We start from the raw sequence: 23,456 nt of genomic DNA, 5'->3' as shown, positions 1-23,456 counted from the left end.
TCAGGTTCCAGTCATGTCCTAGTCCTTTGGTTCCATAGAAGGGAGAAACTTTAGTTCTAATTATTATTTGAGGTCAAAATTTTCTCCTCTACTCATGCTTTGGTTGCGTGACTTGCAGTTTCGTTCTGTTGTTTCTGAAAAACAACTCAGTATCTCATTATCAATAGAGTAGGACCAGATTGAGCTGGTCCTGGGGTTATAAGTTCGTTATATATTCTGTATCCTGGACCCTTATCAGATAAATGACTTGCAAATATTTTCTCACATTCTGTGGGTCATCTTCTCATTTTCTTTTTTTATTATAATACAAAAATATTTTCCTTTAATAAAGATTTTCACATCATGTTTAATGGGAAACAACTAAAATGTTATGTAAAGAGCCCAGGAGGTAAATTTTTACTATTTATCTTTCAGATCATATCATTTTTCTTCAAAATCTGTACATATGCTTGTGATGTTTTCAAAACTAGATCTTGATATAGATTTGACTCATCAGTAGATCCTAGAGGAGAAGCTCTATAGGATCCAGATTCAGATTCAGCAGCAGCTTCTTCTAATTTCCTAGTTATATTTTAAAAATAAGAAACACTTCATGAATTTGCATGTCATCCTTGTGCAGGGCCCATGCTAATCTTCTCTGTATCATTCCAATTTTAGTATATGTGCTGCCAAAGTGAGCACAACTTTTCATTTTCTTGATAGTGTCCTTGAAGCACAAAAGTCTTTTTTAATTTGGATGAAGGCCAATTTATTTATTTTTTGTTTGATTGCTTGTGCTTTTGGTGTTTTATCTATCATTGCCTAATCCAAGGTCACAAAAATTTACATCTGTGTTTTCTTCTAGTAGTTCTATAGTGTAAGCTTTACAGTAGGTCTCTGATCCATGCTGAATTAATTTTGTGTATGTTGTGAGGGAGGGGCCCACCTTAATTGTTTTGCATGTGGATATTCAGTTACCTGGCACCATTTGTTGAAAAGGACTAAATTTTTTTCTACTGAATCATCTTGGCACCCTTGTCAACTTGCTGTGATTATTACTGAGAAGAGTATACTTAGACTTAATCTTATTTCTCTCCCTGATTATTGTTGGTCATGTTATCAAGGTTTGTTGCCCTTACTAAATTTTTTGTTCTGTTAATAAAGGTGCTATAGTGTTTAATCTTAGCTCTATTTTTAAATAGCTTCAAACTGCCCACAAAAACTTTTACCTTAGCTTCTCCAATTCTAGAGTTCTCTATTTTGCATCATTTTGCTTAGCTGAATTTTTTCTCAAGTAGTGCCCCCTCCACCTCTAGGAGGGGCACACAACTTTAGTTCCCTCAGTATTATTTAGGTTAATGTCTGCCTGTTCCTTTTAATTTGAATGGCAACTTGACCTGGCATATATTATTGCAGGGGTCAGCAAACTTTCCATAAAGAGCCAGATAGTGAATGTTTACAGCTTTGTGGGCTTTATGATCTCAATTGCACCTCCTCAATTCTTCTGCTGTAGTGCAAAAGCCACCACAGACAATTTGTAAGCAAGTAGATATGATTGTGTTTCCATAAAATTTTACCTGTCAAAATAGATGGTGGCCAGATTTGGCCTATGGGTTGTGTTAAACTGACCCACCTATTATTGGATCACAGACTCCCTTATAACTTTGTGGACCTGTTTGTTCAGTGAATATTTATTGAGCACCTACTCTATACTAAATCTTCTAAGTGCTCAGGACACGTTGTTGGACAAGGCAAAAAAAGGCCTGTTCCCTAATTAACAAACAATCAACCCTATATGCCAAAAGAAGGGGGGGGAGAGAGAGAGAGAGAGAGAGAGAGAGAGAGAGAGAGGGAGGGAGGGAGGGAGGGAGGGAGGGAGGGAGGAAGGGAGGAAGGGAAGAATGGAAGAAGGGAAGAATGGAAGAAGGGAAGAAGGAAGAGGTGAGGGAGAAATAATACAGAGAAATCAGACTGTAGTAGGACAGGCAACATTTACTAGAATGTACTCTGCAGAGGTGATAATGAGAGAAACTTTCAACTATGTGACGATCTGGGCAAAATATTCCAGTAATGAGACAAAGCAAGTTCAAAGTCCCTGTGGTGTGATTTAGAAAAGAGAGAAATGCAGTGTTATTGAACAAATTGATTCAATGGGAGAGTGTTAAGACTTGAGGTGAGAGAGGGAAGTGTGAGAATTGTAAAACATTTGGATTTCATTCTAAATGCAACTGGAGGACACTGGAGAGTTTAAGTGGGCCAATTACATTACCTGATTTATTTTTAAAACGATCACTCTGATTATATTTGGAGAGATTTAGCAGGAAAAAGTATCAGAAGGGAGTATTTTGAAGGTTATTGCCGTAATTCAGGAAGGAATTCAGGAAGGGCTCAGTAAGGGAAATGGCAAGAGGCTTTGGTGAAAAGTGTATTGATAAAAGATAAATTTGGAAGTAGAGCCAGCAGGCCTTACTGATGGACTGGATTAAATTGATAAAGAAGAGAGCAGAATGATGACTTCTTGGTTTTTGGCTTGAGAAATTTGATGGTGCCTCTTATTGAGATCTGGAAGACTGAGGGAATAATGCTCTTTCTTAGAGTTAGGGAATATCCCTTACATGCCTATTTGATAGGGAAAATATATGACTACATAAAGAAGGCAGGGATATATATGTCTGGAATTTGGGATGAAGTCAGGGATGGAGATAAAAATCTGGAGGTCATTGTATAATAAAAGGTAACAGAAAAGAGAAGAGAGCTCAGGAATGAACTCTGGGCCAGCCCAACATTTATGGCAAAGTAAGGCAAGAAGATGGTAGTTGTGCGGCTAGCGATAGAGGAGGCAGAGTAGAAGGAGGACTGATTAGAAAAGAAAAAGACAACACTTCAGTGAGGCATGAGGAAGATGGGGGGAGTATACTGTCACAAAGTTAGAAAAGACAATTCCAAGGAGGGCGTAAACAGACTAGTATAAAAAATATGGTAATGGTTTCTTATCAACTCTTTATCAATTTTTTCATAAATTTATTTATTTATTTATATTTTTGGCTGCGTTGGGTCTTTGTTGCTGTGCGCGGGCTTCTCTTGCTGTGGAGCACAGGCTCTCAGTGCGTGGCTTCAGTACTTGTGGCTCATGGGCTCTAGAGCTCAGGCTCAGTAGTTGTGGTGCACGGGCTTAGTTGCTCTGTGGCATGTGGGATCTTCCCGGACCAGGGCTCGAACCCATGTCCCCTGCATTGGCAGGTGGATTCTTAACTGCTGTGCCACCAGGGAAGCCCTCTTATCAACTCTTTAAATGAGTGAAATTAGCTACTGTGTCATGGCTACATATGGTACCTTCTGATTATGTATCTTTCCCCCAGTTAGTAGAGGAAAGAGGGCTAGTCTGGCCAGCGAGATTACATGGAACTAGGAGAGGGAACAGAAAGTTTCTCAGGTGAAATGTGGGATATTAAAGCCTGTGGAGCCAGCAGAGCTGAAACTAGTGTCAGAGACTAGAGTCTGAGAAGTCAGAAGGGGGCATCTGGATGGTTATCAAAGAGAAGATGCCAGGATCAGATATCAAAGCTTGGTTATGGAGCCAGGAAGGCAGAAACTATGGATTGGAACAAGAATGAGCAAGCTGAGAATAGATGGGAGGTGTCCGGATCTTCTTCACAGATCGGGATTTTTTTTTTTTCTTTTAAAAATGTAACAGCCCAGGTGTAGCAGTGCTGGGTCGGGAGCTCAGAGGACATTCCAGTCCCATAAACTCAGGCTCTCCTCTCCAGCTGGAGTTGGCGGAGGCCTCTTGTGTACTGTTGAGTAGAAAGCCCTGGCATGCTCTGGTGAATCCTTGCTGAAAAGTGGTAATTTGGAAAGTAGAAAACAATTCCCCATAGTCAAGGCTGGCTTCATGTGTGTGCAACCTATGCAGCTGCACAGAACCCTGTACTTAGAAGGGCCCCATGCTTGGTTTAATACTCTGCTGTCACCATCTTGAAATTAATATTTTTTTCACCAGCAGCTCCACATTTGTGGTTTGCACTGGGCCTTGCAAATTATGTAGATGGTCCTGCCCATAATCGCTTTTCTGGCTACATATTTCACATATTTTTCTGACTGTGGGGTCAGTTTGAGTCGGTGCTCTTTCTGCCACAGAGCTAGGTTAATGCACCCCATCTCGTTATAGGTTTGTATCTAAAGGTTAGCAGATAGGAGAATATAAAAGCCAAAGGATATGAACGATGCTTGTCAGAGTAGGAGCCATAAGTATAGCTCAGGTTTCTGGATGGCACATGGAGGAAGGAAGGTTCCTTGGTGAACAGTGTAGTGGTGCCTAGAACAGATAGGAGACAAGGTACAGGATGAAGGTAGCATGTTGGTGAGAGGTCCACCACAACCCAGACAACAGCAAATCATGGAGGAAAGGCACATCTCTGCCTAAGTTGATTATGCTAATGTCTTAGGAGCAAGGAGTGACAGCAAGAAGTTTTATTAGCCCTTTAGTTTTCAAATCTGTCCTTGGTCAGCTTGGCAGGCAGCCATAGTATTTGGCAGATATTATACTGAGAAGATGGAGAATGTAGGGCATTCATGTCTCTAATGACCAGAAACTCCTGCTTCCTGAGGCAGGTATCTATGACTGCAACCAAGATCCTGAAGATGCAGACCCAGTGTGGAGGTAGGATGGTTTCCACTCCGATTTTGGAACAATTCATTTCATCCATGATGTCCTGGGTTGGATCAGAGTAGACTAAAATCAGGGTAAAGCAGACAAGGATGCCAGTTAATAGAATGTTTTGTTTTGGGGGTTAAATATCTAATGAATCCCTTTCCTTTCTAAAGAATCCGTGAGTAACATGGGAAATCGAGCATCTAAGTTGCTCACTTAAGGAAAACTCAGGAGCCACTGGACATCCTTGAGTGTTTGGGGCTTTTAAATTCAGAACTACTAGTCTCTAATCTGGGGATGGCATCCTTCAGGGGCTTCAAGCAGTTCTGATGGCTATGCTAGAGAAGAAATGTAGCTTGTGGGTCCCTCAGGTGATGATGATGTCATGGATTCCTAGTAAGGAGACACTAAGGACCAGGGAAAATGTCGAAAACCTGTGACGAACAGGCATAGCACCTGAATCTAGCTTCATAAGGGCAGTTGTATGGGGCACAGGTCCTTCTGTGAAGGTAGGTGCTGTCAGCAGAGGCCTGAGTTTGTCATTGTTTATCATGGGAGGTAGTCTGTGGAGTCACCAGGGCCTTCTTACCCCTAAAGACTAAGGGATGTTGTGCTGTGGGATTCAGGACAAGGCCCTGCCAGACTCTGTTGAGCATTAAACCACAAGAATTTTCTTCAGTTTAGGTAGTGGTGATCATGCTGGGCACCCACTCTTGAAGTGCCTGCCCTGCCGCAGAACACGCACAGCAGCCCTGCCTATCAGTGGGCCTCTCTGTGGCATCAGCTAGAAGAAGGGGCAGACAGCTGGAGCAGTGCATGTATCTCCACACTGAGCTTGTAGGCTCTTTCACTCACTGAGCCTTGAGTCCTCTCCTACATTGGGCCTATCAGAGCCAAGCCACTGAAAATGCCCTCTGCCTACCAACCTCACTCCCTGACAGCTAGCTGCATCCTTCAAGGCTGTCACACACTTTCAGTTCTGGAAATTTTATGAGGTTCCCTTGGAGACTTTTCTTTTTTTGTAAGAGGGGGATCTGTCTATCATTCATCTTCCATGAACAACTGGATCTCTAAATGTCATACTAAAATATCTTTATTTCTCAATAAAACAGTTCAGCCCACAGTGGCTAGGCTGTTTTGCTCATAAATTAGTTCTGATTCTTTGAGACTGTATAAAATGCTTTGGGGGGAGGTATATATATTTTGTGAAACAAAGTACTTTCATATTCCAAGTCACTCTCTCTAACAAGAGTTTCAAAAACCTCATTTGAAATTTCATTTCATGGTCAATTCAGCATGTAATGAATAATTCATGGAAGGACTGGAGTGTATAACTTGGGCCGTGGGAGACATGGATATATTTTATTCTCCTTAACTGATACCTGTTTGTAGAGATGGGCGAATAATCCTAATTCTTTTCAGGGATAGAGCCACTATATGATCTGCTAAAATCCTTGGGTTGTTATAGATACAGTGAGGATTGTGTTCCCTGGGCTTTGTCCACTGGGGGTTCAAAGATGGGTTGCTGCAAGAGCCTCTCCCACTTTTGTCCCTTGATGGAGGATCTGTGCCACAGTTGCTGCTCAGGCTCTCTTCCCAGCCCACCTCCACCTGGAGGAGGGACAGATCATCTTGAGGAGGAATCCAGGCCTTTAATCATGGAGAAGTGGTATCTCTGTGTATTTGGAGAACTGGGCTACAAGTTTATTGAAAAGCCTTCAAGATGTGCAATCTATCACGAAATACTTATAAAAATATTGAGAGACCTTTATTTCTTTTAGAAGTGTATTCATTTCCTTTCATAGCTGTGATCAATTATAAATTATTTGGGGGCTTATAACAACACACCTTTTATCCTGTTACAGTTTAGGGGGTCAAAAATTCAAAATCAGTTTCACTGGACAAAGTCAAAGTGTCAGCAGAACTGGTTCATTTTAGAGGTTCTATGGGAGAATCCATTTACTTGACTTTTACAGCTTCTAGAGACTGCCTGTATTCCTTGATTTGTGGCCACTTTCTTCTATCTCTGAAACCAGCAACGTAGCTTCTTCAAATCCCTTTTTGTTCCTTGCTTCTGTCATCATGTCACTATCTTCTCAACCTGACAACTCCTATGTCCCTTTTATAAGGACCCTTGTGATTACATTGGGCCCATTCAGGTAATCCAGAATAATCTTCCCATCTCAAGATCCTTAATTTGATAACATCTGCAAAGACCCTTTTGTAGGGACTTTGTAAAGTATTATTCACAGGTTCCAGGGATTAGAATGTGACAGATCTGGTGGAGAGCATTATTTAGTCTATCATAATAAAGCATAAATGTTGAAGCATGAAGTTGGTGGATTTGCCTGTCGTATGGATTTTACAAAAAAATAGAGGAAAGGTCCTTATTTTTAGCAGAAATATTCTGTAAAAACATTTCAGTATAAAACTATCCAGTTCTTCCATTGCCAAGCTAACAAACAGTTCACAGTTTAATCACAGACTGTTTTGCAAACGTGATTTAAAACAGCCAATTACTTTGGATATATTTGGGATTTTGCTGTTCAGTGTTATAGCAATAAATTAATATTCACATAGTTTTCATGTGCCATTTCTTAAGAATTTTATTTTAGCCCAGCTCTCATTAGAATTTCCTAACAAATACTACAAAATGACTCTATCTTGAAATATTGTCAAATTACAATTAAGTCAGGTATACATAAAACTAGTGTAACCAGGAATAGGAGTTCTGAGTACCTCTCTCTCTTTCTCTTTCTGTCTCAGTCTCAGTCTCTCTCTCTCTCTCTCTCTCTCTCTCTCTCTCTGTCTGCCTCTGTCTCTCCGTCTCTCTCTCTGCTTCTTGGAGCCCTTGCTCTGAGGGAGGCCAGCTGACATGCTGTAAGAAACCTTATGTAGAGACGAGAAACTGATGTCTTCAGCCAAGAGTTAGCAAGGATCTGAAGTCTGCCAACAGCCATGTGACTGATTTGGAAGCAGGTCCTTCCCAGCTGACCTTTTAGATAACTGTGGACCTGGCAACACCTTGATTGCAGCCTTAGGAGAGACTCTAAAACAGACCCACCCAGCTAAGCTGCTCCCAGATTCTTGACCCACAGAAACTGTGAGATAATAAATGTTTGTTGTTTTCAATCACTAATTGTGGGGGTAATTTGCCACACACCAATAGATAACTAATGTACCAGCCTTGAACATCTTATACTCTCATTAAAAAAAAAAAAAAAATTAGTAAACAACTCAAGGCTGTACAGTTGACCCTTGAACAATGCAGGGGTTAAGAGTGCCAACCCTCCACAGAGTCTAAAATCTACATATAACTTGTTGATGAAAATAATCAATAAGTAATCTATAATAGGAATAGAAAAGAGTTTTATTTGAGCCAAACTGAGGACTACACCCCGGGAGACACAGATTCAAGAAGCACTTGAGGGGCTTCCCTGGTGGTGCAGTGGTTGAGAATCTGCCTGCTAATGCAGGGGACACAGGTTCGAACCCTGGTCTGGAAGGATCCCATATGCCGCCGAGCAACTACGCCCGTGAGCCACAACTACTGAGCCTGCGCATCTGGAGCCTGTGCTCCGCAACAAGAGAGGCCGCCATAGTGAGAGGCCCGCGCACCGCGATGAAGAGTGGCCCCTGCTTGCCACAACTAGAGAAAGCCCTCGCACAGAAACGAAGACGCAACACAGCAAAAATAAATTAATTAATAAACTCCTACCCCCAATTAAAAAAAAAAAAAGAAGCACTTGAATTGTATTCTACTGAACTACAAAATGGGGAGGCTTTTTGCCTTATAAATGACAAACCCACAAAATTACATAAGGTGTTTGTCAAGAATTAGGATTGTAGCCAGCAAAAAGTAAGGGTGCTTATTAAGTTAGGATAGGTTGGGGTTTGAAATGACGGCATAGTAACAAGGGGAGACCTTGAAACCATAAGGTTACAGCTGGCAGCTGCTAGCAGATATTGTTTTGAGAACAGTGGGTGGTGTTCCTGAGTCTGATACAGTTCAGAAAATTCAAGATCTCAGTGATACAGGAACGTGTCTGAAACCACACTCACAATAGTCACCTGCCTCCATTTTGAACGCCTGAACCATGGTTACTCCATTTTGTTTTCTTAAATGTATCCTTTTCTTTAATGGTTAAAGCAGTTATACAATGCATGTTTGACAGTCCACATAACAGGCTGTTCTAGGTAGCATAAATTTTAAGTTAAATCATGTATAAGCCGGAATGACTTCCCCATACCTCAATATGTGAAAATTTCTCTCATCAAACTTAGAGTCACAGCCCTTTATATCCACAGCCCTTCCATATCCATGGTTCCACATCAGCAGATTCAACCAACCACAGATCATCTAGTACTGTAGTATTTACTATTGAAAAAAATCCATGTGTAAGTGGACCCATGCAATTCATGCCTGTGTTGTTCAAGGGTCAACTGTACTTGCAACTAAGTATTGGATTTTGAGTATGGTCACTCTACCTGTACACTCAGTATCATTGGGGTATTGGTTCCAGGACCACCATAGATAGCAAAAATCCGTGGATGCTCAAGTTCCTTATATAAGATAATGTAGTACAGTCAGCCCTCATTTTCAGGGTTCTGCGTCAGTGAATTCAGCCAAACTTGGATGGAGAACCCATGGACACAGAGGGTTGACTGTACTGTATGGAAGTCAGTAAAGGTGGAGTTGGGGGAAAGGGAGAGTTAAGCATAAGGAAAAACTCTGCTTATCCTAAAAGCTTAAGAAGACTGAGTTTGCCCATGACATTGATGAGGCAGATGTCTTGAGAATATATTTGCATGGAAACTTAACAGCCTGCTGGGAATGAACTCTTCCTTGCTCCATCAGGCAAGCTTTATTGTCAGAAAAGGAGTGGAACCAGCTTGGTGCTTCTCTTAGATGGGCTGCTTGGCCAGAAAAAATAGAAGTGTGGAGTGGAACGCCTTGAGAAAAACAAAGTGCTTCCACAAAAGATTTGCCAACATTTCTGGGAGATGAAATACTGACTAGGCAGAACTGCCTCATGCTTCCACGGTCTGCCATAGGGAAGAAGGGCCTCTCTGGCCAGTTGGAGCATCTAAGGTACCTTGGACTCTGGCAGCCATCCGTGTGAAATGGCACTGCCTTCCCTGCCGGTGCGGAGGGGCACTGAGGGGGTTTTACATACGTAAGCCACCTGGGCTACCATAGATGTCAGGACCACAGGAGGAAAGGAGGAACTGGCAGAGGCAACATGAGAGCTTGAGAACTGAGATGTCTGTTTATGAGCACCTAGGAGAAGGAAGGGTGGAAATTCCATCATGAGAGGAAGTCAAAGTGGAAAAGTAATATACTGCCATTATGACTTTTTCTTAATCCACAGGTTGGTGTGGCCTATGAAACAGGAATTTTATTCTTCAGGCTTCTTTGGGTAATTAGTAATCTTAGTATAGCATCTGTATGTAGCATGGATTAAGTACTACCCAAAGATTAGCACTAACTTCCTTGTGGTTAGTGGCAGGACCATGTGAGAATACTGTACACTGTCAGAGATTATTTATATAGCTCCAAGCCTGGGCATTGGGTTAGAGACATTGTTGCAGGTAGTAGGAAAGGCTGTTCAGTCTCTGGGAGAAAAGTGATGGTCTTCTCTCAGAGATAAGAGAGGTCTCTACCAGCCTTAGGGGAAGTGCCTTTTGGCTCTGGTTGGAACATTCCACTCAGGTATTGTAAAAGGGGGTAGGAATGGGAAGAAGAGGGAGAAGGGTGTTATTGGATGCCTGTAGGCCCATAGAAAATAACATCTATTCTCTCAGGCAGAGAATGCTTATAGTTGGGGATGGGGGATGCTGGCGATGTATAAATAGATGCTTAAAACCACGGGAAGTTACACGACCATAAGAATTAAATTTCTTGAGATATATCAGCATGCAGGAAAGTTCTGCTTGTGTGTTGTGAGGATGAAAACCTATAAAACAGTAATAGACACAGGAGGTGAGACAGGGACTCACTGTAAACAAATGGTTGCCATAGTGAAGTATTTAATGGTGGCTTAGATTGCAGGGGAAAAAAGAGTACGGCAACTTAGCTTCCCATAATTAATACACACTAGCAGCAGAGGAGGCCAGTTTTAGCACTAAGATGGACAAAATCCCGGGGGTGCAGGGTGCGGGGAGCAGAAATCACTGGAACAGCTACCAAGTTACCCAGCACTTCAAGGCACTATGCTAGAAGTAACTTAGAGGACCATTCAAACTGGCAGCTGATCTTCAAGCCCTTCCCAGTGTTGTGTGTAATAAATGTTGGAACTGTGAATGGAACGATTAACCATTTTGTAACTGTTGCATTCATACCATTTTTCCTTGTGACATGTGAACAACAGGAAAAGCCAAATCTTAGAAGTCCAGTTCTACCTGGAGAGCCATGTTAAGTTTAGCTTTTCTGGCCCTTTTAAAATAAGACTTAGTTAGTGATGTTTTTTTTTTGTTTGTTTTTGTTTTTTGTGGTAGGTGGGCCTCTCACTGCTGTGGCCTCTCCTGCCGCGGAGCACAGGCTCCAGACGCGCAGGCTCAGCGGCCACGGCATGTGGGATCCTCCCAGACCAGGGCTCGAACCCGCGCCCCCTGCATCGGCAGGCGGACTCCCAACCACTGCGCCACCAGGGAAGCCCAGTTAGTGATGTTTTGATTTCTTGGTTCTTAATCTTTTTGTGTAGCAGGATGATGCTACTCAAAGTTTGGACACAAGCTCCCTGCATCTCAATCATGTTAGGAGAATGTTGGAAATATATATATTCATTCTTTTTTTTATGATTTTTTAAAATTTTATTTAGTTTTGGCTGTGTTGGGTCTTTGTTTCTGCGTGCGGGCTTTCTTTACTTGTGGCGATCGGGGGCTACTCTTTGTTGCGGTGCGCGGGCTTCTCATTGCGGTGGCTTTTCTTGTTGCGGAGCGTGGGCTCTAGGCACACGAGCTTCAGTAGTTGTGGCGCACGGGCTTTGTTGCTCCGTGGCATGTGGGAACTTCCCAGACCAGGGCTTGAACCCTGCATTGGCAGGCGGATTCTTAACCACTGCGCCACCAGGGAAGCCCTATATATTTATTCTTGAGACCGATCTCTTTGTATTCCAATTCAGTAAGTTCAGGGTGGGGCTCAGGAATCTAAATTTTAACTGATATACTTCCCTTCTCAAAGTGATACTGGGACTATGCTTTGAGAAACGTAATTGAGGGTCTTTTTGACTGATGATTTCTGAGGCAAGGTAGTGGGATGAAGACAACCATCAGAAAAGGAAAATTCAGAGCAGAAGATGTCACCAGGAAATAATCTGCCTTTGAAATTGATTTATAGGCAGAAATCTGTGGTTAATGTTCCATAACCCACAGTAAAGACAAGGGGATAAGCGGGAATTCACCCCTCCAACTATTTGCACCCTGAACATCTATAGGTGAAATTTGACCTTGTGAACGAAAAGGAGGTAGCTGATTATGTGGCCTGGAAAATCAGCTCAAGACTAGACATTGGTTCACTATGAGTTCCAAGCTCTGTGAAGGGGAGTTTTCCAGAATGCCAAGAAGCTCTGATAAAGGTCAGCATGAATAATGATTATGATGAAAATGATAATGGCTAATGTTCTTAAGCACTTATTTCTCAAGCACAGACCCAAACAGTCTTATGTAATTCTTATAATAATCACATGATATCGGATGAGGAAAATTAGATTTAGTAACTTGACCAAGTTTATTTAACTACTACATGAACTAATTGGGCTTTTAATCTCAGTCTGTCTGACTTCAAAGTTTGTGGGCTACATCATTAGTTTTTCTGCCTCCCTAAATGGTACTGTGAGGGAATGAAGAAGGCTCTTCTAAAAGGAATTAACTTTTCACAGGACAGGTTGACAAAACAGACTGAATCAAGATTGATTACACTACTTCTGTCATCAGAACTTCAGGAAAGTTTTTACACAGATAGCTCTCAGCCATTTACTATGTGGGACTCAGCATCTCTCAGAATCATGCCTAGGAAAGGCTCAGTTTTTTTCTAATAAAAAGATTGTCCATTCCTAGGGATAGAGACCTTTTAAGGATATTACTTGAAGAAGTCCCAGCTGAACCTAAACTGAGGGCACTTTAGGACTCCTGTTGCAGAGGTCTCTCAAAGGCAGATTTCTATGAGAAGGAAAGCCTCCTGGGAAATAACTACTACAAGAGAAAAGGCAATCTGGCACATATTTGTACCCAATAATATCATCAGTACTGGAGAGGAAGAGTCATTATTAATATAGAATGGTGTCTGTCACTCAGCTTATCCTTCAGCCCCAAAAGACACAGGTTGAGTGCTAGGAGAAACCAGGTAAGAGTTGAAAGAAATTTTTCATCGAAGTCTGAAATCACTGGGACTTTGTTACCCATGTAACACAGTGTGACACACAGGCTCACTGGGGCTTCTTCCCTACCTATACAGACAACATATAGCATGGCATTGCTACCACCTTGAAGACATTCAGGACACAGGTGGCCTCCATGGTGTCAGCAGCATTGAGCACCATATCATGTTGGCACAGCAGAGAGGTTTTAGCCCAGCAGGACATCTGCATAGTGCATATTCAGTTATCATTACTAGAATTTATCCTGGACCTGGAAGAAAAGGGCCTTCATGGGATGTTATAAGCCTGAACCTGGGTAGCAGACTTCACATTGAGAGCAATGAATGGAACAAAAGACAAAAAAAGGCAATGATTTCATGGTACCTAAAAGAACTCTGTGCTTGGATCCACGTGAGATACTTTCAGAAATAATTAGGAGAGATTTTAAGGGACTCCAGGGATTCCAAATAGTGGACAAAGGCAGCCCTAAGAGGCTGATTATAATTATTGCTGTGCTATTCAGCCTCCCAGATGCCTCCTAATACTCCTTGGCTCCTGACATTCATGTCCTTGTGTTGAACCAAATATACAGTAAATCAGTGCTGACCCACGTCACCAGTAGAATAGTGTGGAAGTGATGGTGTATAACTTTTAAGCTAGGTTATGAAAGGTACTGCCTTTGATATCTTGGATTGTTCACTCTGGGAGAAGTCAACCTCATGTTTTAAGAACACTCAAGTAGCCCTGTGGAGAGTGGATGGTGAGGGTAACTGAGGCCTCCCATCAAAAGCCAGCATTTGGGGCTTCCCTGGTGGCGCAGTGGTTGAGAGTCTGCCTGCCGATGCAGGGGACACGGGTTTGTGCCCCGGTCTGGGAAGATCCCACATGCCGCGGAGCGGCTGGGCCCGTGAGCCATGGCCGCTGAGCCTGCACATCCGGAGCTTGTGCTCTGCAACAGGAGAGGCCACAACAGTGAGAGGCCCGCATACTGCAAAAAAAAAAAAAAAAAAAAAAAAAAAGCCAGCATTTGCCAGCCACGTTTGTAGATTTTTCAGTCTCAGGCAAACCTTCAGATGACTACAGCCTGTCCAAGGTCAGACTGCAACCTCATGAGAGACTGAACTCACACAACCCTCTTCCAAACTCTTAACCCACAGAAACAGAGACAAATAGTAATGATTACTATAGTTTAAGTCACTAAATTATAGAGTAGTATACCATGCAAAAAAGAGCGCTAATGCAAATATGATCTCCGTTTTTACTCCTAGGCTAGAAAGTCATGAAGGGAGAGTTAGGTAAGACTTGAATTGCTCCATAAGTAAATGTTAGCATTTGATAGGTGCTGAGGCATGGGAAACCTTTATCAAAAAAGGGATGAACATTAACAAAGGCAGAGAGACAGACTCATCTGTGTTCAACGGGACAGATTTGTCCACAGTGTTGAGTATATAGCAGAGAACTGAGGAATTAGGTAGGATAGATTGGCTAGGTCCAGGTTAGGGAGGTCTTTACAGGCAATTTTAGGATCTTACATATAAACCTTAGGGCACTGGAAATATGAGGAAGAAGAGTAATGGAATAAATAATTGGCCTTCCAGAATATTATTTTATGGGTGATTGGAAGTTGAATGAAATAAAGGCAAGAAGACATTGGAATGAATAAATTGTTTGAATAACAATAATTGTATATAGTAAATCTGAATGAACTAATAAACAGAGATATTTAGAGAAACTGGACTTATCTTTTCAAATATGATGTATTTTATAAGAAGACTATGCAATATTAAAAATTACTTGCAACTGTTTGATTAGAAGAACTTCATTCATTAGCAAAATGTTTATTATTTATTATAGAAGCTAGGCACATATAAATTGATTTTTAATTCAACATATATTACCACAATAAAAGTTTTTCTATACAGTGTTAGTAAAATGGGGGCAATTTTTAAATTAAATAGTTTAAATTATTTGTCTCATGAATTTATAAGTAAAATTTTTAAGAAATAAAGAAAAGTATTCCTCATTTATAATTTCTATCTTTCAGTGATTTTGTTGTTTGTTAGTTTCTGCTTTGAAACTGCAAGTAGATATTGTCTATGGAGAAATTTCACTCTTCTCCATAAGAATAGGTGCTATCTTCCTGAAAAAGAATTCAGAGTAATGATTGTAAAGATGACCCAAAATCTTGGTAAAAGAATGGAGGCACAGGTCAAAAAGATATAAGAAATGTTTAACATGGAGCTAGAAGATTTAAAGAACAAACAAACAGAGATGAACAATATAATAACTGAAATAAAAATACACTAGAAGGAATCAAGAGTAGAATAACTGAGGCAGAAGAACGAATAAGTGAGCTGGAAGACAGAGTGGTGGAAATCACTGCTACAGAACAGAATAAAGAAAAAAGAATGAAAAGAAATGAGGATGGTCTCAGAGACTTCTGGGACAACGTTAAATGCACCAACATTCACATTATTGAGGTCCCAGAAGGAGAAGAGAAAGGGAAAGGGTCTGAGAAAACACTTGAAGATATTACAGACAAAAACTTCCCTAACATGAGACAGGAAACACTCACTCAAGTCCAGGAAGCACAGAGAGTCCCATACAGGATGAACCCAAGGAGGAACATGCCAAGACACACATTAACCAAACTGACAAAAATTAAAGGCAAAGAAAAAATATTAAAAGCAATAAGGGAAAAGCAACAAACAATATAAAAGGGAATCCCCATAAGGTTATCAGCTGATTTTTCAGCGGAAACCCTGTAGGCCAGAAGGTAGTGGTATGATATATTTAAAGTGATGAAAGGGAAGAACCTACAACCAAGGATACTCTACCCAGCAAGGCTCTCATTCATATTCGATGGAGAAATCAGAAGCTTTACAGACAAGCAAAGGCTAAGAGAATTCAGCACCACTAACCCAACTTCACAACAAATGCTAAAGGAACTTCTCTAGGTGGGTAAGAGGCCAGAAACTTAAGACAATCTTGTACATATATAGATTGCTATATCAAAACCTCATGGCAACAGCAAACCCCAAAACTACAATAGATACACACACAAAAAAGAAAAAGCAACCCAAACACAACTCTAAAGATGGTCATCAAACCACAGGAGAAGAAAACAAAAGATGAAGGGAAGAAAAAAAACCTACAAAAGCAAACCCCAAATAATTTTTTTTAAATGGCACTAGGAAAACACATATTGATAATTACTTTAAAAGTAAATGGATGAAATGATCCAACCAAAAAAAACACAGACTGGCTGAATGGATACAAAAACAAGACCCATATATATGCTGTCTACAGGAGACCCACTTCAGACCTAAGGACACATGCAGACTGAAAGTGAGGATGAAAAGGATAGTCCATGCAAATGGAAATAAAAAGAGAGCCAGAGGAGCAATACTCATATCAGAAAAAAGACTGTTACAAGAGACAAGGAAGGACACTACATAATGATCAAGGGATCAATACAAGAAGATATAACAATTGTAAATATATATGCACCCAACATAGAAGCCCCTCAATATATAAGGCAAATGCTAACAGCCATAAAAGAGGAAATCGACAGTAACACAATAATAGTGGGGGACTTTAACACCCTGCTTACACCAATGGACAGATCATCCAGACAGAAAATTAATAAGGAAACACAAGCCTTAAATGACACATTAGACCAGATAGACTTAATCGATACTTATAGGACATTCCATCAGAAAGCAGCAGAATACACTTTCTTCTCAAGTGCACACAGAACATTCTCCAGGATAGATCACACCTTGGGCCACAAATCAAGCCTCAGTAAATTTAAGAAAACTGAACTCATATCAAGCATCTTTTCTAACCACAAAGATATGAGATTAGAAATCAATTACAGGAAAAAAATAACTGTAAAAAACACACATGGAGGATAAACAATATGCTACTAAACAATGAATGGATCACTGAAGAAAGCAAAGAGGAAATAAAAGAATTCCTAGAAACAAATGACAATGAAAACATGATGATGCAAAACATATGGGACACAGCAAAAGCAGTTCTAAAAGGGAAGTTTATAGCAATCCAATCTTACCTCAGGAAACAAGAAAAATCGCAAATAAACAACCTAACCTTACACTTAAAGCAACTAGAGAAAGAAGAACAAACAAAACCCAAAGGTAGTAGAAGGAAAGAAATCATAAAGATCAGAGCAGAAAAAAATGAAACAGAGACAAAGAAACAATAGCAAAGATCAATGAAACTAAAAGCTGGTTCTTTGAGAAGATAAACAAAATTGATAAATCTTTAGCCAGACTCATCAAGAAAAAAAGGGAGAGGACTCAAATCAATAAAATTAGAAATGAAAAAGAAGAAGTTACAATGGACACCGCAGAAATACAAAGCATCATAACAGATGACTACAAGCAACTATATGCCAATAAGATGGACAACCTAGAAAATTCTTAGAAAGGTAAATTCTTAGAAAGGTACAACCTTCCAAGACTAAACGAGGAAGAAACAGAAAATATGAATAGACCAATCACAAGTACTGAAATTGAAACAGTGATTAAAAAACTCCCAACAAACAAAAGTCCAGGGCCAGATGGCTTCACAGGCGAATTCTATCAAACACTTAGAGAAGAGTTAACACCTATCCTTCTGAAACTCTTCCAAAAAATTGCAGAGGAAGGAACACTCCCAAGCTCATTCTATGAGGCCACCATCACCCTGCCACCAAAACCAGAAAAAGATATTGTAAAAGAAGAAAATTACAGGCCAATATCACTGATGAACATAGACACAAAATTCTCAACAAAATACTAGCAAACCGAATCCAACAACACATTAAAAGGTTCATACACCATGATCAACTGGGATTTATCCCAGGAATGCAAGAATTCTTCAACATACGTAAATTAATCAGTGTGATACAGCACATTAACAAACTGAACAATAAAAACCATATGATCATCTTGATAGATGTAGAAAAAGCTTATGACAAAATTCAACACCGATTTATGATAAAAACTCTCCAGAAAGTGGGCATAGAGGGAATATACCTCAACATAATAAACTCTCCAGAAACTGGGCATTAAGGGAACATACCTCAAAATTCAACATCCATTTATGATAAAAATTCTCCAGCAAGTGGGCATAGAGGAACATAACTCAACATATATGAAAAATCCACAGCTAACAACTCAGTAGTAAAAAATTGAAAGCATTTCCTATAAGATCATAGGAAATGATCATTTCCTATAAGATCAGGAACATGACAAGGATGTCCACTCTTGCCAATTTTATTCAACATAGTTTTGTAAGTCCTAGCCATGGCAGTCAGAGAAGAAAAAGAAATAAAAGGAATCCAAATTGGAAAAGAAGAAGTAAAACTGTCACTGCAGATGACATGGTACTATACATAAAAAATCCTAAAGATGCTACCAGAAAACTACTAGAGCTCATCAATGAATTTAGTAAAGTTGCAGGATGCAAAATTAATACAGAGAAATCTCTTGCATTCCTATACACTAAGAACAAAAGATCAGAAAAAGAAATTAAGGAAACAATCCCATTTACAATTGCATCAAAAAGAATAAATTACCTAGGAATAGACCTACCTAAGGAGGCAAAAGACATGTGCTCAGAAAACTTTAAGATATTGATGAAAGAAAGAAAATATGACACAAACAGATGGAGAGATATGTTCTTGGATTACAAGAATCAATATTGTGAAAATGACTATACTACCCAATGTAATCTACAGATTCAATGCAAATAGCATTTTTCACAGAATTAGAACAAAAATTTTTACAATTTATATGGAAACACAAGAGACCCTGAATAGCCAAAGCAATCTTGAGAAAGAAAAATGGAGCTGGAGGAATCAGACTCCCTGACTTCAGACTATACTACAAAGCTACAGCAATCAAAACAATATGGTGGGCTTCCCTGGTGGTACAGTGGTTGAGAGTCTGCCTGCCAGTGCAGGGGACACGGGTTCGTGCCCCGGTCCGGGAAGATCCCACATGCTGCGGAGCGGCTGGGCCCGTGAGCCATGGCCGCTGAGCCTGCGCATCTGCAGCCTGTGCTTCACAACGGGAGAGGCCACGGCATTGGGAGGCCTGTGTACCGCAAAACAAACAAACAAAAAACAGTATGGTACTGGCACAAAAACAGATATACAGATCAATGGAACAGTATAGAAAGTCCAGAGATAAATCCATGCACCCATGGTCACCTGATCTTTGACAAAGGAGGCAAGAATATACAATGGAGAAAAAGTCTCTTCAATAAGTGGTGCTGGGAAAACTGGAAAGCTACATGTAAAAGAATTAAGTTAGAACATTCTCTAACAGCATATACAAAAATAAACTCAAAATGGATTATAGACTTAAATGTAAGACCAGATACTATAAAACTCTTAGAGAAAAACATAGGCAGAACACTCTCTGACATAAATCACAGCAAGATATTTTTTGATCTACCTCCTAAAGTAATGAAAATAAAAACAAAAATAAACAAGTGGGACCTAATTAAACTTAAAAGCTTTTGCACAGAAAAGGAAGCCATAAACAAAACAAAAAGGCAACCTACAGAATGGAAGAAAATATTTGCAAACGAAGGGGCTGACAAGAGATTAATCTTCAAAATATACAAACAGCTCATGTAGCTTAATATCAAAAAGAACAAACAAACCAATCAAAAAATGGGTGGAAGCTCTAAATAAACATTTTTCCAAGGAAGACATACAGATGGACAAAAAGCACATGAAAAGATGTTCAATATCACTAATTATTAGAGAAATTCAAATCAAAACTACAATGAGGTATCACCTCACACCGGTCAGAATGGCTATCATCAAAAAATCTACAAACAATAAATACTGGACAAGGTGTGGAGAAAAGGGAACCCTCCTACACTGTTGGTCAGAATGTAAACTGATGCAGCCACTATGATGAATGGTAGTTTTTTTTCCTTAAAAAACTAAAAATAGAGGTACCATATGATCCAACAATCCCACTCCTAAGCATATATCTGGAGAAACCATAATTCAAAAAGGCACATGTACTCCTGTGTTGATTGCAGCACTATTTACAACAGCCAGGACATGGAAGCAACTTAAATGTCCATTGACAGAGGAATGGATAAAGCAGATATGGTACATATAAACAATGGAATATTATTCAGCCATTAAAAAGAATGAAATAATGCCATTTGCAGCAGCATGGATGGATCTCAGTCATACTGAGTGAAGTAAGTCAGAGAAAGACAAATATCATATGATATTGCTTATATGTGGAGTCTAAAAAAGTGGTACAAATGAACCTATTTACAAAACAGAAATAGAGTCACAGATGTAGAAAACAAACTTATGGCTACCTAGGGGGAAGGGGGGAAGGACAAATAGGGAGACTGGGATTGATATATAATCACTACTATATACCAAATAGATAGCTAATAAGGACCTACTGCATAGCACAGGGAACTCTACTCGATACTCTGTAATGACCTATATGGGAAAAGAATCTAAAAAAGAGTGGATATATATATATGTATAACTGAGTCACTTTGTTGTACAGCAGAAACTAACACAACATTTTAAATCATCTATACTCCAATAAAAATTAATTTTAAAAAAAAGACTCAGATATACAGAACAAACTAGTGGTTGCCAGAAGGAAGAGGGTTTGGGGGAGGGGCAAAATACGTGAAGGTGATTAAGAGGTACCAAATACCAGCTATAAAGTAAGTCACAGGGATGTAATGTACGACACAGGGAATACAGTCAATATTTTATAAGAATTCTGTGTGGTGTATAATGTATAAAAATATCAAATCATTATGTGGTACACTAATACAATATTGTAAGTCAACTGTACTTCAATTAAGAATAAAATAAAATACAAAATAAAATTGAAAAAATTAAGAGAAAATTAAAAAAAAATAAGGATAGGTACTGAATTAAAGTCTTGGCCAGATGATCCTATTTGCTGAGACTGGAGAAGGAGAGATTAATTATTACTTTTATCTTTGTTCAACTGCATCTGATAGTCTCCCTTGTTATCTCTATCTTCTACCTTACTGTTTATCTCAAGAACTCTCATCTCTGTGGGGGGAAAAACAATCTCAGTAATTTTGTCTGTAAGTAACAGTTGTCTGATTCTACAGCGCGAATCAAAGTTAATATACAACACACCCAAAACATAAAATACCTGTACCAAATTTTTTTACATGCAAAACATTTATCTCTATAGCCATAAACTTCATAGTTTCACTGAAGTATGAAGTAGCAATTTTTGGAAATGTAAGAAATTTCTGGAGAAAAGGATATATTTAAGGACCACTCAGGTCTAATTAATGTTGTCTTTATTCTAATGCTTATGGCATTTTAAAAAAGCCCTGATAGCCGTGACTCATTAATAGTTATGAAATCAATTCAGTATATGACAAGCATTTTTTAAAATATGAAATAGAATAGTATTTAATAGAAAATATCCCAAATGCATTATACATCATAAGGGTAAATACAATTTTAAAAAACTTTTGTTCCAGTTTTATATATGTTTGTGTGTGCATGAGTCACAATGCACAATTACCTCTTATCTTGGATCATAGTTAACATTTTGAAAGCTACTGATATTTGGGAATACAAATTTCAAAGTTTAAGAAGGTTTCCAAATATAATAATATTTTGCTCAGTAATTTGTTCTTCTTCCAAATTAGAAATAGTATGCAACGGAAAATGGAAATAGAGATGATAGAAGTAGATACAAGAGATTGTTTCATACTAGTAGAAGTTGTCCTATGATCTGTAGCTATATACAAAATGAAAATTTATAATTCCAGTGTTAGCTCCAAAGATGATCTAATTACTAACCTTGGGCTAGCTATATCAAAACTTTCTGTACAAGTCCTTCATCTAAAAAATATATTTAAAAAAACAGTAAATATCTTTTCAAAAGACTGTTGCATGATGGGACAAAAAATGACTAAAACATTTTTTAGTCATTTGGCTATAACATATTTAGCATTGCTAAGTAGCCTACTTCAGTCAAATTCCTGAGAAAGTTACCCTCATTCCTTAAGTGTGTTTCTCTACCAACAAATTATCCAGCTTTCCAGTTCAGTCCAAAGCAAACTATATTTTATATGACATATAGCCAATGAAAGTTATAATCCAGGAAAATAGCTATGAAATGAAACTAATAATGAGGGAGAAAGGAGCAAAAATGCATGTTAGAGTAATATCCTTATGATTTTGGTATATAAATTTACTTCATGACTTGTTATATTTGTATTAATTACTGCATCTATAACTTGGTATATCCATATATGGCTATGTAGAAATAATATGATTCGGTACCCGCACTCCATTTCATACCCTGACAGCCTCAGATGCCGAGTCAGCAACCCCTAGACAGGATACAAATGGGTGATAATATTGTCAAATTTTCTGGTTATGGTAGCATAGAAAGTTAGAAAGAGCAAACTGGCGTAAATTTAGAACCATATGAGATGTCATGGTGACAAAGAAAAACACCTGGAATTTGAACAGTGACTTGCTAATCAACTCCATGGTAACTTGGGTTTTTCTTACACATTTACAACCTACATTTCAATTCAAATTAATTCAGTCCAATCCAGCAGATGTTCATTGATTCCCACTTAAATGGAATGCATTGTTACTTTGTTCTTATGATTTCTGCTCTCAAGATGTTTATAATCTAGACAAAGAGATAAGCAACCACATAATTTGGAAATCAAGGTGGAATATGCCAAGTGATTTAGAAGAGATTGTCAACAAAGTGCTTTAGAAATGCTTATTTAAACAGAAGAAGGTAGCTGCATGGGTTTCAATAGACAATAATAATGTATATCTTAGAGGAGTTATTGTAGGGTTTAAATAAAATAATCTACAGAGAGCAACTGAGACATAATAAGTCTCAGTGAATATTAGCCATCCTCTAGTATGTAGATGACATTCTGATGGCCAGTCTTACTAAGGAGGTCTCTGACAAAAATACTGTAACCACTCTGAACCATCTAGCCGATAAAAGATATAAGGTGTCCAAGAAAAAGTTTCAAATATCACAAACTAGGGTGACCTACACAGGATTCATTCTCACAGAAGGTCAGAGAAGACTACACCAGAAACAGAAAGAAGCTATTTGCAGCCTCACCCATCCTAAATCTAGAAGACAGTTTAGGGGTTTCCTGGGGATGGCTGGGTGTTGCTGCATCTGGATCCTTAACTATGGTCTAACTAGCAAGGCCTCTATCTGAAAAGTTAAAAGGATGATCATCCTTTTGAATGGAATTCAGAATGCGAAGGGGCCTTTCAAGAATTGAAAAAGCAATTACTTTAGGCTCCTGCCCCGGCCTTTCCAGATTTAGCTAAACCCTTTGACTTTTACATTCATGAGAGAAGGGGAATCGCCCTTTGGGCATCAGCTCAAAAACTGGGACCCCTTACTTGGGTGGTGGCT

The 23,456-nt window shown here is 39.3% G+C and overlaps 1 non-coding gene across 1 annotated transcript; it reads right to left on the bottom strand.

Annotated features, from left to right (window-relative positions):
- Positions 1 to 574: 574 nt before the first annotated feature.
- Positions 575 to 681, bottom strand: LOC115801654 (U6 spliceosomal RNA). Its single transcript, XR_004021969.1, has one exon. It is a non-coding gene; the product is annotated as a U6 spliceosomal RNA (small nuclear RNA).
- Between the last annotated feature and the right edge of the window lie 22,775 nt (positions 682 to 23,456).

The sequence above is a fragment of the Delphinapterus leucas genome, chromosome 3 (genome assembly GCF_059928025.1).
Source record: "Delphinapterus leucas isolate spDelLeu-1000000601 "Yukka" chromosome 3, BTC_Dleu_Yukka2, whole genome shotgun sequence".
NCBI lineage: Eukaryota > Metazoa > Chordata > Mammalia > Artiodactyla > Monodontidae > Delphinapterus > Delphinapterus leucas.
Note: the sequence above shows the minus strand (reverse complement) of the source record. Positions and strands in the feature narration are given on the sequence as shown.